We start from the raw sequence: 16,988 nt of genomic DNA on the forward strand, positions 1-16,988 counted from the left end.
TACAGGCAATGCTCTAACTTTATTCCAAAAATACACACATTATCAAGGGTCCTACAGGGTTCACACGCTCTATTCTAACTTTCTATTGGTTACATTCACTTTCACACACTATATCTATAACTTCATTGGCTCTACTAGTCAAGGCACATTTTCAGGCCCCCCCATCTTCTGGTTTCTCACGCTCTGGATGGCATCCTCCTTCCTTGTTTTTCTCTATGCAGCTTTCTGATATCTGCTGCTCAAGGACACACATCTGCTGCTGGAGAACACAGGTCCCTGCCGTCCGGCACGCAGGCCGGATTGTGCAAGCAGGCCTGATGCAGAATATGTCCTGCATCATCTAAGATTTTCTCAACAAAAGGGTGGGTTCAGTTCCGCACATACTGCATCTCACCTAAAAAATCCACTGCGCAGGCTTGAAGGCTTTACCCACATGCAAAAAGTCCTGTAGCAACGGGCGAGGGTCGAAACGGTAGGTGAAAGGTGCACTGGCAGCCGCAGACCCAACCCTGCATGCAGGCGGTTCAGGATATTGGTCATTTGAGACTGACCGGAGATGACAGTCTCTTGGGGCAGCACCCTGAATGACCAAGCAGACTTATCAAGGACAGCACTGCTTGCTCCACTCGGAGAGGGGCCTAGAAAAGGTGGCCTAAACAAAGCTCATCTCCACTTTCACCCGGATGGTTAACCGCAGGCCAACGGGCATCTTCTTCCAATGTAAACATCAAAAGACAAAGGCATGCACCTGCCTCCAAAGGTGTACCTAAATTAACTCTAGCATGTTGGAACATCAGAACCATGCTCGATTCTGCAGATAGCGGACGTCCTGAGCGTCGGTGTGCCCTAATTGCCCATGAGCTGGCTCGTCTCAACATCGACATTGCCGCTCTCAGTGAAGTTCGCCTTCATGAAGAAGGCAGTCTCAGAGAACATGGTGCTGGTTACACCCTCTTTTGGTCAGGTAAGCCCAGAACCGAAAAACATCTCTCAGGTGTCGGCTTCATGATCAAAAACTCTATTCTTCCCAAACTTGAAAATCTGCCGACAGGTCACTCTGATCGCATTATCTCCCTACGCCTTCCACTCCACAACAAACAACACGTTGTCATCTTTAGTATATATGCCCCAACTCTCCAAGCTGACCCTGCTGAAAAAGATAAATTTTACGCTGACCTGCGCCGCCTTACCCAAAAGGTGCCTGCTGATGATAAGATCATTATCCTTGGTGATTTCAACGCCAGAGTAGGTAAAAATTTTGAAGCCTGGAAAGGAATATTAGGCAAGCATGGTGTTGGAAACTGCAACGATAATGGTCGACTCCTGCTAGAATTCTGTGCAGAGCAACAGCTCACCATCACTATTACTATCTTTCAGCAGAAAGATAGTCTGAAGACAACCTGGATGCACCCCAGATCCATTGGCACCTCATCGATTATGTCCTGGTGCGACGGAGAGATGTTCGTGATGTCCACCATACCCGCGTGATGCCCAGTGCAGAATGCCAAACAGACCATCGGCTGGTGCGCTGTAAACTCAACTTCAATCTCAAATTCAAACCTAAAAGGGGCAATATCCCAAGGAGAAGACTCCAAGTTAACAATCTCCAATCAGCCACAGTAAGAGACAGATTCCAGGCAAACCTTCAAACTAGGCTTGAAAACCATTCCACAGATTGTGCAGACTCCTCTCCTGAAACAATTTGGCACCATATTAAAAACAGCATCCTGCAATCCTCCGAAGAATCCTTAGAGTTCTCCCTCAAGAAGAACAAGGACTGGTTTGACGAAAACAATCAAGAAATCCAGGACTTGTTGAGGAAGAAGAGAACCGCCCACCAAGCACACCTTGCACTGTCATCCTGTCACGCAAGAAAAACAGCCTTTCGTCTCGCACGCAGCAAGCTCCAACAGAAACTCCGTGACATCCAGAATAAGTGCTGGATCGATCTAGCTGAAAAAACTCAATTATGCGCAGATACAAGTGATCACAAAGGCTTCTATGAGGCCTTGAAAACAGCATACGGGCCTACATACCAGGTACAAAGCCCTCTACTCAGTGCTGATGGGCAAACGCTTCTAACAGATAAAACCTCCATTCTGAATCAGTGGTCTGAACACTTTCAGACTCTATTCAGTACCAACCGTGTAGTTCTAGACTCAGCAATTCAGTCCATCACACAACAACTAGTAATGTATGAATTGGATACTGCCCCCACTTTGGGAGAAACCCTCAAGGCCATTCAGCAGGTGAAAATCGGCAAGGCAGCTGGGATTGATGGAATTCCACCCGAAGTCTGGAAATATGGGGGCCTTGCACTCCATACCAAATTTCACGAGTTCGTGGTGCGCTGTTGGGAGCTCGGCAAACTACCATCAGACCTTCGTGATGCAGTCATCATCACTTTGTACAAGAAGAAAGGAATTAAATCAGATTGCTCAAACTACTGTGATATTACTCTGCTCTCCATTGCTGGCAAAATCCTGGCAAGAATACTCTTGAACAGACTAATATCTACTATAGCAGAAGGAATCCTACCTGAAAGTCAGTGCGGTTTCAGAGCCAACAGGAGTACCACAGACATGGTATTTGTTCTCAGACAACTGCAAGAGAAGTGTAGGGAACAGAACAAAGGTATTTATGTAACCTTTGTCGACCTCACCAAGGCTTTTGATACTGTGAGCAGAAAAGGTCTGTGGCAGATTTTGGAAAGTTTAGGTTGTCCCCCCAAGTTCCTTTAAATGATCATCTCACTTCACGAGGATCAGCACGGCCAAGTCAGATATGGCAACACACTTTCTGAGCCCTTCTTAATTAAGAATGGTGTGAAACAAGGCTGCGTTCTCGCTCCTACCCTATTCACAGTCTTCTTTAGCATGATGCTCCAAAGGGCCACAGCAGACCTCGATGATCAGGACGGTATCTACATTCGATATCATACTGATGGAAGTCTATTCAATCTAAGGCGTCTGAAGGCCCACACTAAGACCTTAAACCATCTTGTCCGGGAGCTGTTTTATGCTGATGACGCCACCCTTGTCGCCCACACAGAAGCAGCTCTGCAGCGTTTAACATCCTGCTTTGCAGACGCTGCTGAGCTCTTTGGCCTGGAAGTCAGCTTAAAGAAGACAGAGGTTCTCCATCAACCTGCACCTCAGGAAGTCCCCCATCATCCCCACATCACCATTGGCCAATCAGAGCTCAAATCAGTCCAGCAGTTTAATTACCTAGGTAGCCTCATCTCCTCGGATGGTAAGATTGACGGAGAGATAGACAACAGGCTATCAAAGGCATATAGTGCTTTTGGAAAACTCCACAAAAGAGTGTGGCGTAATAAACACTTGAAGAAAAGTACCAAGATCAGTGTTTACAAAGCCATAGTGCTGTCTACTCTCTTGTATGGTTCCGAATCATGGGTCATCTACCGCCACCACCTGCGTCTCCTAGAACGCTTCCATCAACGCTGCCTCCGTACAATCCTAAACGTCCACTGGTCAGATTTTGTGACCAATACATCTGTTCTAGAGCAAGCAGCAGTCACAAGGATTGAGGCCATGTTACTGAGAACACAGTTGCGTTGGGCAGGGCATGTCTCCAGGATGAAGGACCACCGCCTCCCTAAGATCTTGCTTTATGGTGAACTTGCCACTGGCTGCCGCAACAGAGGAGCCCCGAAGAAAAGACACAAGGACTCTCTGAAGCAACACCTCAGCCTTGGCCATATTGATCAACATAACTGGTCTACTCTGGCCTCCAATCGGGAGGCCTAGAGACATGCCGTCTATAACGCAGCTGTCTCCTTTGAGAACGCACACAGGATCACCCTTGAGGAGAAAAGGCAACGCAGAAAGAACCGTGTCTTGCAGAATACACCATCTAAGGAGTCTTTCTGCTGTGCCTTTTGCAATCGGATATGTCTGTCACGTCTTGGCCTCATAAGCCACCAGCGTGCCTGCAACAAATGTGGATAGAGCCTTCCCAAATCTTCGTTCGCGAAGCCTAGCCATGAATGAATAGGCTGTATGAAAATTTGTGATGTTTATACTTGTTAGCTGTGTGTCTAATTATAAGGTTTGAGAACATAATATGTTTATAGTAAGAAAACCTTGAGAAACTAGAGGTAAAAGTACACCTGCAGATTTAGGAAAACCCCTAAAAGCAGATTAATTAGAAAGAGCTTTTTATGCCAAGAATGATTTCAGGTCACATGGACAGAGCCTCAGATCCAATAAACTGAGAGCATGAGACGCGTGCACAGACTGAGCTATCCAATCACCTTGTTGTGAGCATGTACCCTGAACAAACTAAACTGTATAAAAGTTAACTGATTTAAATAATAAATTGGATATTGCTTTGATTATATTGATCGTGTTGCTATGTCTCTATACCTCCTCATCGATATCTGGTGCCCGAAACGCAGGGACTTCCTCTTCGTTGAGTTCCGAGGGACGTAAGGTGAATAGAAGGAGGTGGGAGAAGCAGCCGTTAGAGGTGGCGTGTCCCCTGGCGCTAGGAGAAAAAAGCTGCATGCAATACAAGAGAAATCTTGCCCTGATCAGGTGAGTCGGCTGAAGAAAGGAGAACGGGGTCTACTCTTTCAAAAGAAGAGGCAGTGCAAACGCTCCTTTATTTAATTCTCTCTGAGAGAGATTCTAATTATGACAAAAAAGCCCTTAAAGGGTTACTAATCCCCACAGCTAAAGCTGCCTTTGAGGTATCCATTTGGGACGCTGTAAAGTGTCGCGACAAGGGAAGAGAGTGATGCTCAATATGAGAATCAGCAAATTTCGTTTATTGATCACTGCTAACAGCTTAATATATGCTTTATAATTAGCTCATACATATTGCAAAAGCTAAGGTCATTATTGGTTCTGGCTTAAATGTTGATTCCGCCTTTTACTCCTTTCTTTTGTTGACACAGGCGGCTCTCAGTTGCTTTTGTTTTGCTAATCACAACGTCCTGTTTACCAGCCAACTAGCATGTACAAAGACACTGTAGCCTTGCCATGGCTTTGCTATCTCAGATTTTCTCACCGGCCTAGACAAGCTGTGTTCTATATTCTAACAGCTCGTCCATAGCTTTAGCTATATCCATATGCCCTTGTCCTGCTAGCTAATTCTCCACAATAAAGGAACAGTTAGGGGAAAAATCACAAAAAGATATGACGAAGCAGCTCACTATTCTACATTGCGGCAGCTGCTGACTGAAACAGAGCAATTTCTAAGGACTGAGAGGCAAGTTACAGCTTTAGCCTATGCTGCGTTAGCAAGCAGCGAAACTGAAAGCAAAGAGAGCGAGTCATCTTATCAGCTTTTATTCCTTATGTCAACGATTGTGCTGCCGGCGAGTTTCAAAGTGCAGGCTTCTGCCCGACCGTAAGCCAGCGGCCCCAGCAGCAGTTCATCCTTAGCCCCGGAGAATTCCAAAGTGCAGGACGCCAGGGAGGCCACTGCTAGCTGCGCCTTCCATCGCGGCAAGCTCTCCACCACCCTCTCTGCCGCCGCTTTTCCCACGCCGCCGCCTAAAGCCGTGCCAGGCGCCGTCCTGCTGCTGCGAGGAGCCGCTCCCCCCGCTGCTCTCCCCGCTACTCCCCCGCCCGCGCCGAGCCCCGGCCGACAGTCCCGAACTGACGGAGCCGCCCCGGCGCCACCTTGGCCAGGAGCCTCTGCCGCCTCTGCCGCGAACCCCGCGCCGCGCTCTGCCAGCCGCTGCCGGCACTGCCACTGCGTCACCCGCACCCGCCGGTGCCGCAAACCCCACGCCCGCCGCCACTCGCCCGTCCATGAATGCGATCGCCGCTGCCACGACCCCGCCTCTGCCATAGCCCGTGCTGACCGACCACCGTCGCACCCTGATACGTCACCACCGCGCGACACAGACCCCGACCTGCCGAGAACCACCATCGCCCCCCGCCGAATCCAGCAAGAGACACTCTCGGTAAGAAGAAACGGGGGTAGGGAAGGAACCACGAACCAACCCACTCCCGTGCCGCCTTATCCACCGCTGCTGCCGTCTGCCCCCCCGTTCCCGAGTTTGACATCGAACTACGAGAACAGACAGAGAGACTCAAAGAACCGAGTGCAGCTGCAAGAAGAGTTTTGCAGACATCTGTGGCAGAACAGAAGTTAAAGCGACAAGAGCTCTCTGCACCTCCTCTGCCATTGCCAGCTCCCTATATCCCCATACAGGAGCAGGTTTCCCCAAGCCTTTTTTTTTCTTCTGTCGCTTCCACCACCCCCTCAAACTCTATTTCAGGGTGGCGGGAGGGGGTGAAACTGTGCTGGAAAGATCTGTACACCTACTGTTTAAAAGATCAGGGGCTGGCGAGAGTGGGAAGAGTCTGGAGCAGAGATAGAAATTCTGTGAGATGCTATGATAAAGAAAAAGTTTAGTTGTTAACTCCTAACGCATTTCCAGTTATAACAGAAGCGGGAGACAATAGAAGCTAAATCTATAATTACTCAGTATGGGTTAAGATCGAGTTATATTACATTTGTGTTACAGCATTTTAAGAATAAGTATTATCTCCAATAATAAGGACCTTTCTTTTTTTTTCTCTTAGCTCTTTAAACTTTATCTGAGATTCTAGTAGCAAGAATGCTTGTATAAACTGGAAACACTGAAGTCTGTAAGAGTCTGTACTGTTCCTTGCACTGCAGTATTCTAGATTTTTTAGTGTGGTACTTTACCATATACGCTTCCCAGATTTTGATATCCAGAAACGTTCCTATTTGTTGTGTATGTTTTTTTCAAATGACATGTGTTAATGAGAATGAGTAGGGAAAGATAAGTTTAGTTTATAGAAGCCACAAAGAGATATAATTTTGTTCTGATTGAGAAAACATAATTCTCTTGTGCTTTTTTAAAAAAAAAAATTTTTTTGTGAAAAGACCATTTCCCCTTTACCTTCATAGCATGATCTTTGTAGTAATCTTTAACTATTTGAGAAAGCTTTGAAGTTCTTGGACCCCTAGAAAAAATATTAGAGCTTAGTTTTTATGCTCCTTGTCAATTTGCTAGTTTAATATCAAAGACCTGACCTAATTTTTATTTCTTCTCTTTTTGCTGCACATATAATTTAGCTTTCTTAAGACCTTGTTATGGCTTAGATGAGAGTTAAGTTACAGCACTATTGATTGAGAGAGTTTAAACATAAAAAATGTTCCCTGAATGCTTACCTTGTTTGTATGCTCATTTGAGCTAAGAAAACTGAAAAAGGATTTTTTGAATTTAGGCAGATGAAACATTTTATAAGAAAAACAAATGCTGTTGCAGCCCAGAGCAAATGTTACCAAGTATGACTTATGCAAAATATGTCCTTTTTCAATGAGGAGTAGAAGTTGTAGACCCACTCTTTTATAACATTATCTTTGTGCTGACTTTTCACAGTAACATACTAAGCAGCACAAAACTCTCACTAAACACCTATAAACTCGGTCATATGTATCACATCTTACAGTTAGCAGAATTGATTATGCATTTCAAGCAAACTTTATCTAGAAATAGAAACTCTTACTGAGCTTTCTTTATCGGCTTCTATTTTCTTTATTTAACCTAATTGAAAGCCGCTTTAAAATGCATTGATGACATCACCATTTGGATAAGATTCTGAACTGATGGTTCTAGAATCCAAACTTTTGAAATCAATTAAAGTTCTTTTTGAAGCATGAAATTACCTTTTCTTGCAACTTCTTTCTTAATTTAAAATTGCTAATCCTATGAGACTGATAGTTCAGGCATCTACTTAAGACCGAAGCCTACTTTGCCCATAGAAATGACACTGTTGTGAAGCAAGAATAATAAATAAACAAATTTTAAATCAGTGCATCATTCTTATGTACAAAATTGCTTCAGTTTAATTATATCAGTGCAATACCACCTTCTTTTTTAGAACTGGGTATAGTACACATTGATCTTTCTATAAGCTGCTCTAGGCAATGGTTTTGTAACTGAAGCATTTAATACAGCTTGGATTGTCACACTTCCAGTATCATGAGTACTTCTGCAGTGCCCTAACATGAAACTGCCTTCTTTGCCAGGTGTTAGTATCTACTTGCAATCTGCATATGCAGAATAGATAAATAGTGAGAAAAATTCTCACTGTTGCAATCTTTGATCACTTCATCTGTAAAGAAAATATTTCTTTCTCTGTTATAGCTTTAACTTAGTTGGTATGATTTATTTGCATTCTAGAGATTTTAAGCAGAGAATGCTCAGTATTCCTTTTGATTTTACACTCACGAATGCTATGTATCACATTTTTGAATGAGACATTGAAATTTTTGAGTTGCTGAGAGTAATTAAGTCTGTAGAAAAGACTTTCTTTTTTTACAGTGTAATTAGATATGATTTTTATCAGTTCTTCAATCCTGTAATTTTATTCTTTCAATGGATGGTTCCTTAGCTTTAACAAAACTTATTGTTTTATAGTTAAGATCAATTGAAATTCTGGAGTTTTATTATACATCCCAAAGCAAATATTGATACATTACTTTTCTTTTGCAAATTGCATTTAACTGTAGACCTAAGTGATCTATAGGAATTCTTTTCTTTTTACCCATGTATCTTATTTTGTACTTATTAACTATCTGTACTTTTCAACTGAAACGGCTTTTGTAACACAGCTGTGAGTTGTAATCAGAAAAGTAATACAAGCAGTACATGATGATAAGACAACTCCGTCTTTTACTACAGTACCACAGGAGCTAACAGAACCATTTGGGAAATTTATTGATCAGTTGCATCATGTAATTAATACCCATCCTGACCTAGATGAGAACATGAAAGTAGAATTTTTGAACATGTTAACCTATAATTTTATTAGAATTGTTAGAAGATGTAGATAGTATGTAGCATACTCTGTTATGAAATAGAACTGTTATAGATTTTTTGTTATTATCACAAAGGTATTAAGTAAAGAGATTAATAATTCAGGAATTCTTATCACACTTTTGCAAAGTGAAACGGGGGAGGGAAGGCTGTCAGCCCTCCTCTATTGACCTGCAAAAGTGTTTCATGTGTTTAAGTTTTTTGCACACAGGTGTTCTCTGGTTATCTGCATGATGGATGAAGCCTTGGAAAGAAGCTGGTTCTTCAGAACAAGGTTGATGTTGTTCCTGCAGGTGAGTGTGACAACACCAGAAGTTGTTGTAGCTAACAGTCTCTTCAATATTATTAAAGCATAGTTTTTTCAGTATTATTAAAGCACAATTTTTCAGTATTATGAGCACAATTTTTTCAATACTTTTAAGGCACATAATTTTAGAAGTTAAGAGGTATATAAGTTATAGAGGGTAAGAATTTAAGTATAATGTATTGTATGACCGTTGGATTACTCACTAGGTATTGGTAAAAGAAAGTTTATCTATCTGGTTAATTTTATCTATTTAGTTAAGAAGCTTTAACATTATAAGATATTAGAGAATAATTATGGTTTCTTAGTTCATAAGCACAGTGACATGGAATTCAAAAGTATGTTTGTGTGAGAATGTGTTTGGATGATGGTGGCCACCGTGTGAAAGTGAATGAATGAAAGTGTATGCATGTATGTGTGTGAATATATGAACAAATACACAAACACCTTTGGACACAAACACCTTTAAATAAAAACAGAAGACACATAACCCTAAGTTGAATGGAGTTCTATTTGTAGAAGTGTTTTTAGATTGAATAAAAGCTTTCAAGAACAAGCCCTATATTTAGAAACATCTTTAAGCACAGAGTTAAGAGCACAAACTTTGAGATCAATAGGTTGTTAAGTTTGTTAATGGTAGTGGTATTATTATATTGTCATGGCTTGAGAGCTCCAAAAATCAAATTCCCTAGTCCAAGCCCCCTCCCACATCTCAACCCAGTGTGAGATGGTTTTTCCAGACACTACACGAGACTCAAAATGGGGAAAAGGGAATATGTTACAATGACTGTACAAAATAAATACTACAATACATTATATACAATCTTAATTATCTCTACCATGACATAAGTGTTTACAATGGATCAAATCTCTTCTCCCCTCCAAATAAAAGTCCAGGAGGGAAGAAGGAAAAGATCTTTTCTATTTTTAGAGCAGCAATGTCTCTAAGGCAGCAGGTTCTCTTCTTCTCATGCAGCAGCTGTAGCTGGATCTCTGCCAGTACACACGAGGGGGTATCCAAGCCCCTCGGCCACTTGTCTTCAAGCGAGGGTCTTATCGTCCGTGGGCTGCGTTCACCCAGACAACGGTCGCGTCACTACGGTCATACCACGAAGCACGGGAGTCTTCATGACGGTCTGTATCTTCAGGGGATTCAAGTCCCCTTTGCAGAGCTCTGTACTCTGTCTCAAGCAGCAGGGGGGGCCAAGGTCACCCCCTCCGCATTCCTTCTCAGAGCTTTTCAGCTCCTTTCTGCAAGTGCTGTAGCACTTTAAGACTCTTTCAAGTAATAGTCCATCATCCTCCTCTGTTCTCGGAGGTCTCAGAGGGGTATGGGGTTTTATTTCAGTTCTTACCCCAACTTCCTCTCTCTCTCTGTAGAACCTAATTCTCTCTCTGCTGCTGGCTCTCTCTCAGCTCTCTCAGACAACTCTGTGTCTTCCTTGCTCAGCTGCATGTTTGTTTCTGCTGCTTCTCCAGTTCAGTTCTTATCTATTGGCTTTCAGCCATAGCCTCTGTTCACTGCTGTCTCTGCCGCTGCTCACTCACAGTGGAGAAAACTTCTTTCAGCTTTCTAGTTACAGGCACCTAGCCCAGTCTAACACTGTTCCAAGTCCCTGTAGCCCCCAGCTGGGGGCTGGGGGGCCAGAGCCCCCCCAGGGGGGCTCCTGCTCTCACTCCTCGTGGCTCTACAACATGGCTACTTCTTCTACAACAACCACAACCACCTTCTCTTCCATTCTGCTTGTGATATGTTTATATTTTGCAGAAGTGCTCATTGGGTAAAACCTCAAAACTTCAAGGGTCACCACCCCCTGGTGTTTTACCATTTTATAACTGCAGGGGGAAAACTGTTTCCCCCCACCACATATATGTAATTGTATTTGTTAATATGTAACAGGTATGATGAAGAATGTTGCAGGAATGCAGTAAAAATTGTTCAAACAGAACTGGGGAATTGTCGCCGGAACAGAGAGATTTCTCTGAACAATTTTTCCTGCACTCTGTAGGCCTTGCTTGCCATGGAAGTGACAAGCGTATATTGTTTATACTTATAGGCTGTGTGAAAATATGTGATGTTTATACTTGTTAGCTGTGTGTCTAATTATAAGGTTTGAGAACATAATATGTTTATAGTAAGAAAACCTTGAGAAACTAGAGGTAAAAGTACACCTGCAGATTTAGGAAAACCCCTAAAAGCAGATTAATTAGAAAGAGCTTTTTATGCCAAGAATGATTTCAGGTCACATGGACAGAGCCTCAGATCCAATAAACTGAGAGCATGAGACGCGTGCACAAACTGAGCTATCCAATTGTAGCACTAAGTCTGATGAGAAACTTGTTTGAACATGTCTTAGGATGGCTCTTTGTGGTCTCTTTGTAAACACATGTTTCTTCTTCCCAACACCCCCCACAGCAACTGTTATCTCCCATGCAGGAATGTCCTGGGAAAGGTGTCCTGAGGTGTCCCATTGGTCCTTGTTAACCCCTTCCTGTGATTGGGTGTTCCTGTAAACCCCTTGAGACTTCTAATTGGTTAACCTGTGATTCTCCCTAACCCTATAAATGTGACATCCCCAACAATAAACGCTCTCCCTTGCTTCCTCTCCACGCCCGGTGTGCTGTCTCTGTGCCTGCCATGGGGCCACGTGGGTGGTGGGGGGAGGGGGGAGCACCTCTCCCCTCCAGGCTCGGGGCCTGAAAAACCCTGTCGCTGGAGTCCCCTTTCCCTGTCCCTCAAGACGCCGGAATGGTTCTTCAGATGGAAATGGAACTACAACTGGGCTCCCCCACGTCAAGGGTGGGGAAAGGGATCCAGAACTGGTGCCACCGTGTGAAGAAACGAATTTACTGAACTCTTCTATGAAGATAGGTGATTCCTAAGGCGCAGATGCGACATCTGTGTTCCCCGACGCCCCGAAGTCTTCCCCAATCCCCCTCAATCCGCCATAATTGGTGCCACGTGGTGAAGGCCAAGATTGGTTGAACTCTTCTGTGAAGATATAACCAATCCTAACGCACAAACGGTAGTTTGTGCTCAACGGTGGACCGGAGTCTAAGCGTCAAGGTATTAGCAGACGGCATCACCACAAGAGAGCAGCCTGTTTTGAATACCTCAACCTTCCTGAGGACATTCAGGTAAGGAGCAGACCCGACATATTCCCTTATAAGCAGACTTCGGCATACTCCCTAAACCTCTCCCCCTGTAAACCTGTAACTACAAGAAGCGTGCATGCCTCTTTAAGAGAGAAAAAGAAAGCTTAAAGAACATATCTAATTCCATCCGCAAGTCATCTAATAAGACTGTTTTGCTAACCTGAAAGATAGTCCCGTTTCTAACAAGGGACTTAGACCACGCCAGCACGGCGAAAAAAGGGTTAAAGCTGCTAGAAACAGCTCCGCAGCAATCCCCCTGCGCGGCTCCCGGCCCCGGGTCGGCCCCGCCGTGCCGCGGCTCTGGGGAAGCCCCTACATCAGCCGGCCCCGCTCCCGCCGCTCCAGCTCCCACCGGCCGAGCCGCCCGGGGCGCACCCCGCCCCGCGACAGACCGGACCGGACACCCGTGGTGCCGCCACCCCGCCGAGACCCCGGCGCTGCTGGTGGCCCCCGCCGATCCCGTCGATCCCGCCTGCGCCCTGCTCCTGCCGCACACAGCACCCCCCGTCCCGCCATGTGGCCGAGGCAGCAGCCGCCGCCGCAGCCCCTCTGGACACCAGGACTGCCTCCGAGGAACAGAAGAAAACAACCATTTGGACTCTAATGAAACTAAAATTAACAGCAATAAGTAGTTTGTTTGGTTCAGCAGTAAATTGGAAGTTTGTGTAAGTGAAAAACTTGTTTATGAATACATCAATAAAAACATTTTTAAATTCTGTTTTATAGGGACACCCTCAGACACTAAGAGAATGGGGTAAATTTAAAATCCATATATCAATAAAGACATATTCATCTTTAAGGAATTAAAAGGGGTGGGATGTAGCACTAAGTCTGATGAGAAACTTGTTTGAACATGTCTTAGGATGGCTCTTTGTGGTCTCTTTGTAAACACATGTTTCTTCTTCCCAACACCCCCCACAGCAACTGTTATCTCCCATGCAGGAATGTCCTGGGAAAGGTGTCCTGAGGTGTCCCATTGGTCCTTGTTAACCCCTTCCTGTGATTGGGTGTTCCTGTAAACCCCTTGAGACTTCTAATTGGTTAACCTGTGATTCTCCCTAACCCTATAAATGTGACATCCCCAACAATAAACGCTCTCCCTTGCTTCCTCTCCACGCCCGGTGTGCTGTCTCTGTGCCTGCCATGGGGCCACGTGGGTGGTGGGGGGAGGGGGGAGCACCTCTCCCCTCCAGGCTCGGGGCCTGAAAAACCCTGTCGCTGGAGTCCCCTTTCCCTGTCCCTCAAGACCCCGGAATGGTTCTTCAGATGGAAATGGAACTACAACTGGGCTTCCCCACGTCAAGGGTGGGGAAAGGGATCCAGATCCAATCACCTTGTTGTGAGCATGTACCCTGAACAAACTAAACTGTATAAAAGTTAACTGATTTAAATAATAAATTGGACATTGCTTTGATTATATTGATCGTGTTGCTATGTCTCTATACCTCCTCATTGATACAGAACACCAATTAAAACAGTTTATACAAGAAGCTCTCTCTCCAAGGACGAGGTACCCGTTTATCAGTACTTGTTTTCTCAAAACTTGACAGGGAAAGAACAAAACTTTTACGGTTGTCTGGGTCAAACACAGACCAGCATAAATTCACCCTGATACACTGTCCTTGTTTTAAAAGCAGAGACAGCAGGTCAGGGCAGCAGGTGTGATTCAGGCTTTCCAGCACAGTGTCTTATCTCAGCTGCTTTCATCTTTAAGCACTGCTCAGAGATTGCTTACCTGGCATCTCCTCTTGGGCAGTGGCCCATGATAAGCTATGAGTAAGAACAGGATGTGTATCATGAAGGGGGGTTGTGTCTTATGAGAAGTGGCAGAGGGAGCTGCGGGTGTTTAGCCTGGAGAAAAGGAGGCTTAGAGGGGCCTTTTTGCGCTCTACAACTACCTGAAAGGAGGTTGTAGCCAGATGGGAGTCGGTCTCTTCTCACAAGTAATAAGTGATAGGATGAGAGGAAATGGCCTCCAGTTGCACCAGGGAAGGTTTATATTGGATATTCTTCACTGAAAAAGTGGTCAGGCATTGGAACAGTCTGCCCAGGGAAGTGGTAGAATCACCATCCCTGGAGGGCTTTAAAGGATGTATAGATGTGGTGCTTAGGGATGTGGTTTAGTGGTGGACTTGGCAGTGCTGGGTTAATGGGTTCAGGGACCACTTCTGGGTGAGAGGGTGCACAGAGAGATGGGGGCAGCAGGGTCAGAGCCAGCCAGAGGCAGGGGTCACCCCTCTCTGGTCAGAGTTGTTTCCAAAGCTGCCTACATTTTTGGTCCTGGGGTGCCATTGCTGAAGGCTGAGCATCCTGGGGCAGTGAAATGCTGGCACAGGTTGCCCAGAGTGGTGGTGGATGTTCCATCCCTAGAAACATTCAAGACCAGGTTGGATGGGGCTCTGAGCAACCTGATCTAGTTGAAGATATCCCTGCTCGTGACAGGGGGTTTGGACTAGATGGTCTTTAAAGGTCCCTTCCAACCCAAACCATTTCATGATTCTACGATGCCCCGGCAGGCACTGCCCATCCACACATGTCCTGCAAGCTGTGGCTTTGCAACCTGCCCTGTGCAGCCAAAGTACATCCTGGCAAGTGGCTGTTGCTGTGCTGGAGAAAGTCAGTGCCAAGCTGAGAGTTTGATAATATTAATTGACTGATGGTGAACTCCTTGGAGATACCATGGCCAAAAAGGGTTCTTTGATATTAAGCTAATTCCAGACTAGGAGCAAGTCCCTTGGTGTGCTGCTGCCATCTGTTGAGCTGCAGAGAAAAAGCCACTGTTCGGGGCAGTTTATTCTTTTGAATCTGAATTGGGCTTTTGGAAATGGAGAAGTGCTGAAAAGCCACATATCTGCTGCAGAGCATCATTGCTGTGGCTGCTCAGTTCCTCTTGGTGTGCGGGCCTTCATTTCAGGTACTGAATAAATGGTAACCCTCTGCAGCGCTACAGGCTGGGGACAGAGTGGCTGGAGAGCAGCCAGGCAGAAAGGGAGCTGGGAGTGTGGATTGACAGGAAGCTGAACATGAGCCAACAGTGTGCTCAGGTGGCCAAGAAGGCCAATGGCATCCTGGCCTGTATCAGGAACAGTGTGGCCAGCAGGACCAGGGAAGTGATTTTTCCCCTGTACTCAGCACTGGTGAGGCTGCACCTCAAGTACTGTGTCCAGTTCTGGGCCCCTCAATTCAGGAAGGATATTGAGGTGCTGGAGCAGGTCCAGAGAAGAGCAACAAGGCTGGTGAAGGGACTTGAACACAAGTCCTATGAGGAGAGGCTGAGGGAGCTGGGGTTGTTCAGCCTGGAGAAGAGGAGGCTCAAGGGAGACCTCATCACTCTCTACAACTACCTGAAAGGAGGTTGTAGCCAGGTGAGGGTTGGTCTCTTCTCCCAGGCAACTAAGAGGTCATGGTCTTAAGCTCTGCCAGGGGATGTTTAGGTTGGATATTAGGAAGAAATTCTTTCCAGAGAGGGTAATCAGGCATTGGAATGGGCTGCCCAGGGAAGTGGTGGATTCTCCGTCCCTGGAGGTTTTTAAGATGAGACTGGATGTGGCACTTAGTGCCATGGTCTAGTAACCACGGTGGTAGTGGATCAAGGATTGGACTAGATGATCTCGGAGGTCCTTTCCAACCCAGCTGATTCTATGATTCTATGATTCTGTGACAACCAAGAAATAAATTACAAAATTTTGTCTTTTGGGGCTGAAAATCCCCATCTGTGAATGACACTTGGGTTTTCCCAGTTGATGCCTGGGAAGCAGCTCCCATCTTGCAGGATGGGGGAAAGGTGTGTAGGCCCTGGGAGGAGCAGGCTTCAGGTTTGGGGCTCCTGCATGTTATGGAGTGAGTGGGGTAAAGTGCAGAGCACCAGGCTCACTCAGCATCATTAGTGTGTTATCTGTCATAGTGCTGTCAAATATGTAAATCTCACATTGGTATCAAACCTGACTTGGAAAATCAAGCCAGCTTTGCATCTGGTAGCTGCTTCTCAGCTATTTGTTACCAAGAAATTTTCCACAGAACTCCCTTTGCTTTGCAAATGTACATGAGGGGAGGAATGTGAGGATGGTGGTAGCATCCCCTAGGCTGGGGGGAATAACTGTGATGCCAGGAGAGCTGAGTAGACATGGTTTGTTGTGCTTCAGTGGTGCATTGGATTGAAGAATAGGTCCTCATCACAGGGCTGGCTTCAGCTATCTGCTGGGCTTGTTCCTCTTCTGCTGCGATGGTGGTGCTTTTTGAAAGAGAGGGCTTGGTGGGAGAAAATACTGGGGCAAGAGCAGCCCCAAGGTGAGGAGGAGCTCTTTTAGTTAAAACCCATTACCTCTTGTCCTATTGCTACAAAGAGCATGGTGAGGCACAACTTTCATCTTGGGTAGTTTCTTCACCTGTCAAGCAAGACAGGGTCAAGATAGTCATCATGAACCTGGGCAGGTGGCAGATGCTTCCACGTGTACCCCGCTCTTTAGTGGTGATGCAGAAACATCTCTGCTGGCTCAGCTTCAGATCTGCTGGTCCAACAAAGTAGTCAGGTCTTTTTTCCTAAAATTAACTCTTCATATCACCCTGCCTGCAGAATCCCTAAATACTGATAAAAATCTACGTTACTATGGTGGGGGCAAATTTTGCAGTGGTCAGGACAGTCCAATGAGAAAGGGGAAACTTTGGGAGGACTCCAGAGGAGGGATGCTCCAACTGATG

The 16,988-nt window shown here is 45.4% G+C and overlaps 1 protein-coding gene across 1 annotated transcript in view; it reads left to right on the forward strand.

The window, feature by feature from the left end:
* Positions 1–13,704, forward strand: part of LOC135405117 (ATP synthase subunit alpha, mitochondrial-like) — a 28,930-nt gene extending 15,226 nt beyond the window's left edge. Inside the window, exons 13-14 of the mRNA XM_064639825.1 lie at positions 11,144–11,448; positions 13,614–13,704. The gene's annotated coding sequence lies outside the window, so the exon portion shown is untranslated. The remainder of the gene's footprint in view (positions 1–11,143; positions 11,449–13,613) is intronic.
* Positions 13,705–16,988: the final 3,284 nt, after the last annotated feature.

This window comes from Pseudopipra pipra, chromosome W (assembly GCF_036250125.1).
Source record: "Pseudopipra pipra isolate bDixPip1 chromosome W, bDixPip1.hap1, whole genome shotgun sequence".
Lineage (NCBI taxonomy): Eukaryota > Metazoa > Chordata > Aves > Passeriformes > Pipridae > Pseudopipra > Pseudopipra pipra.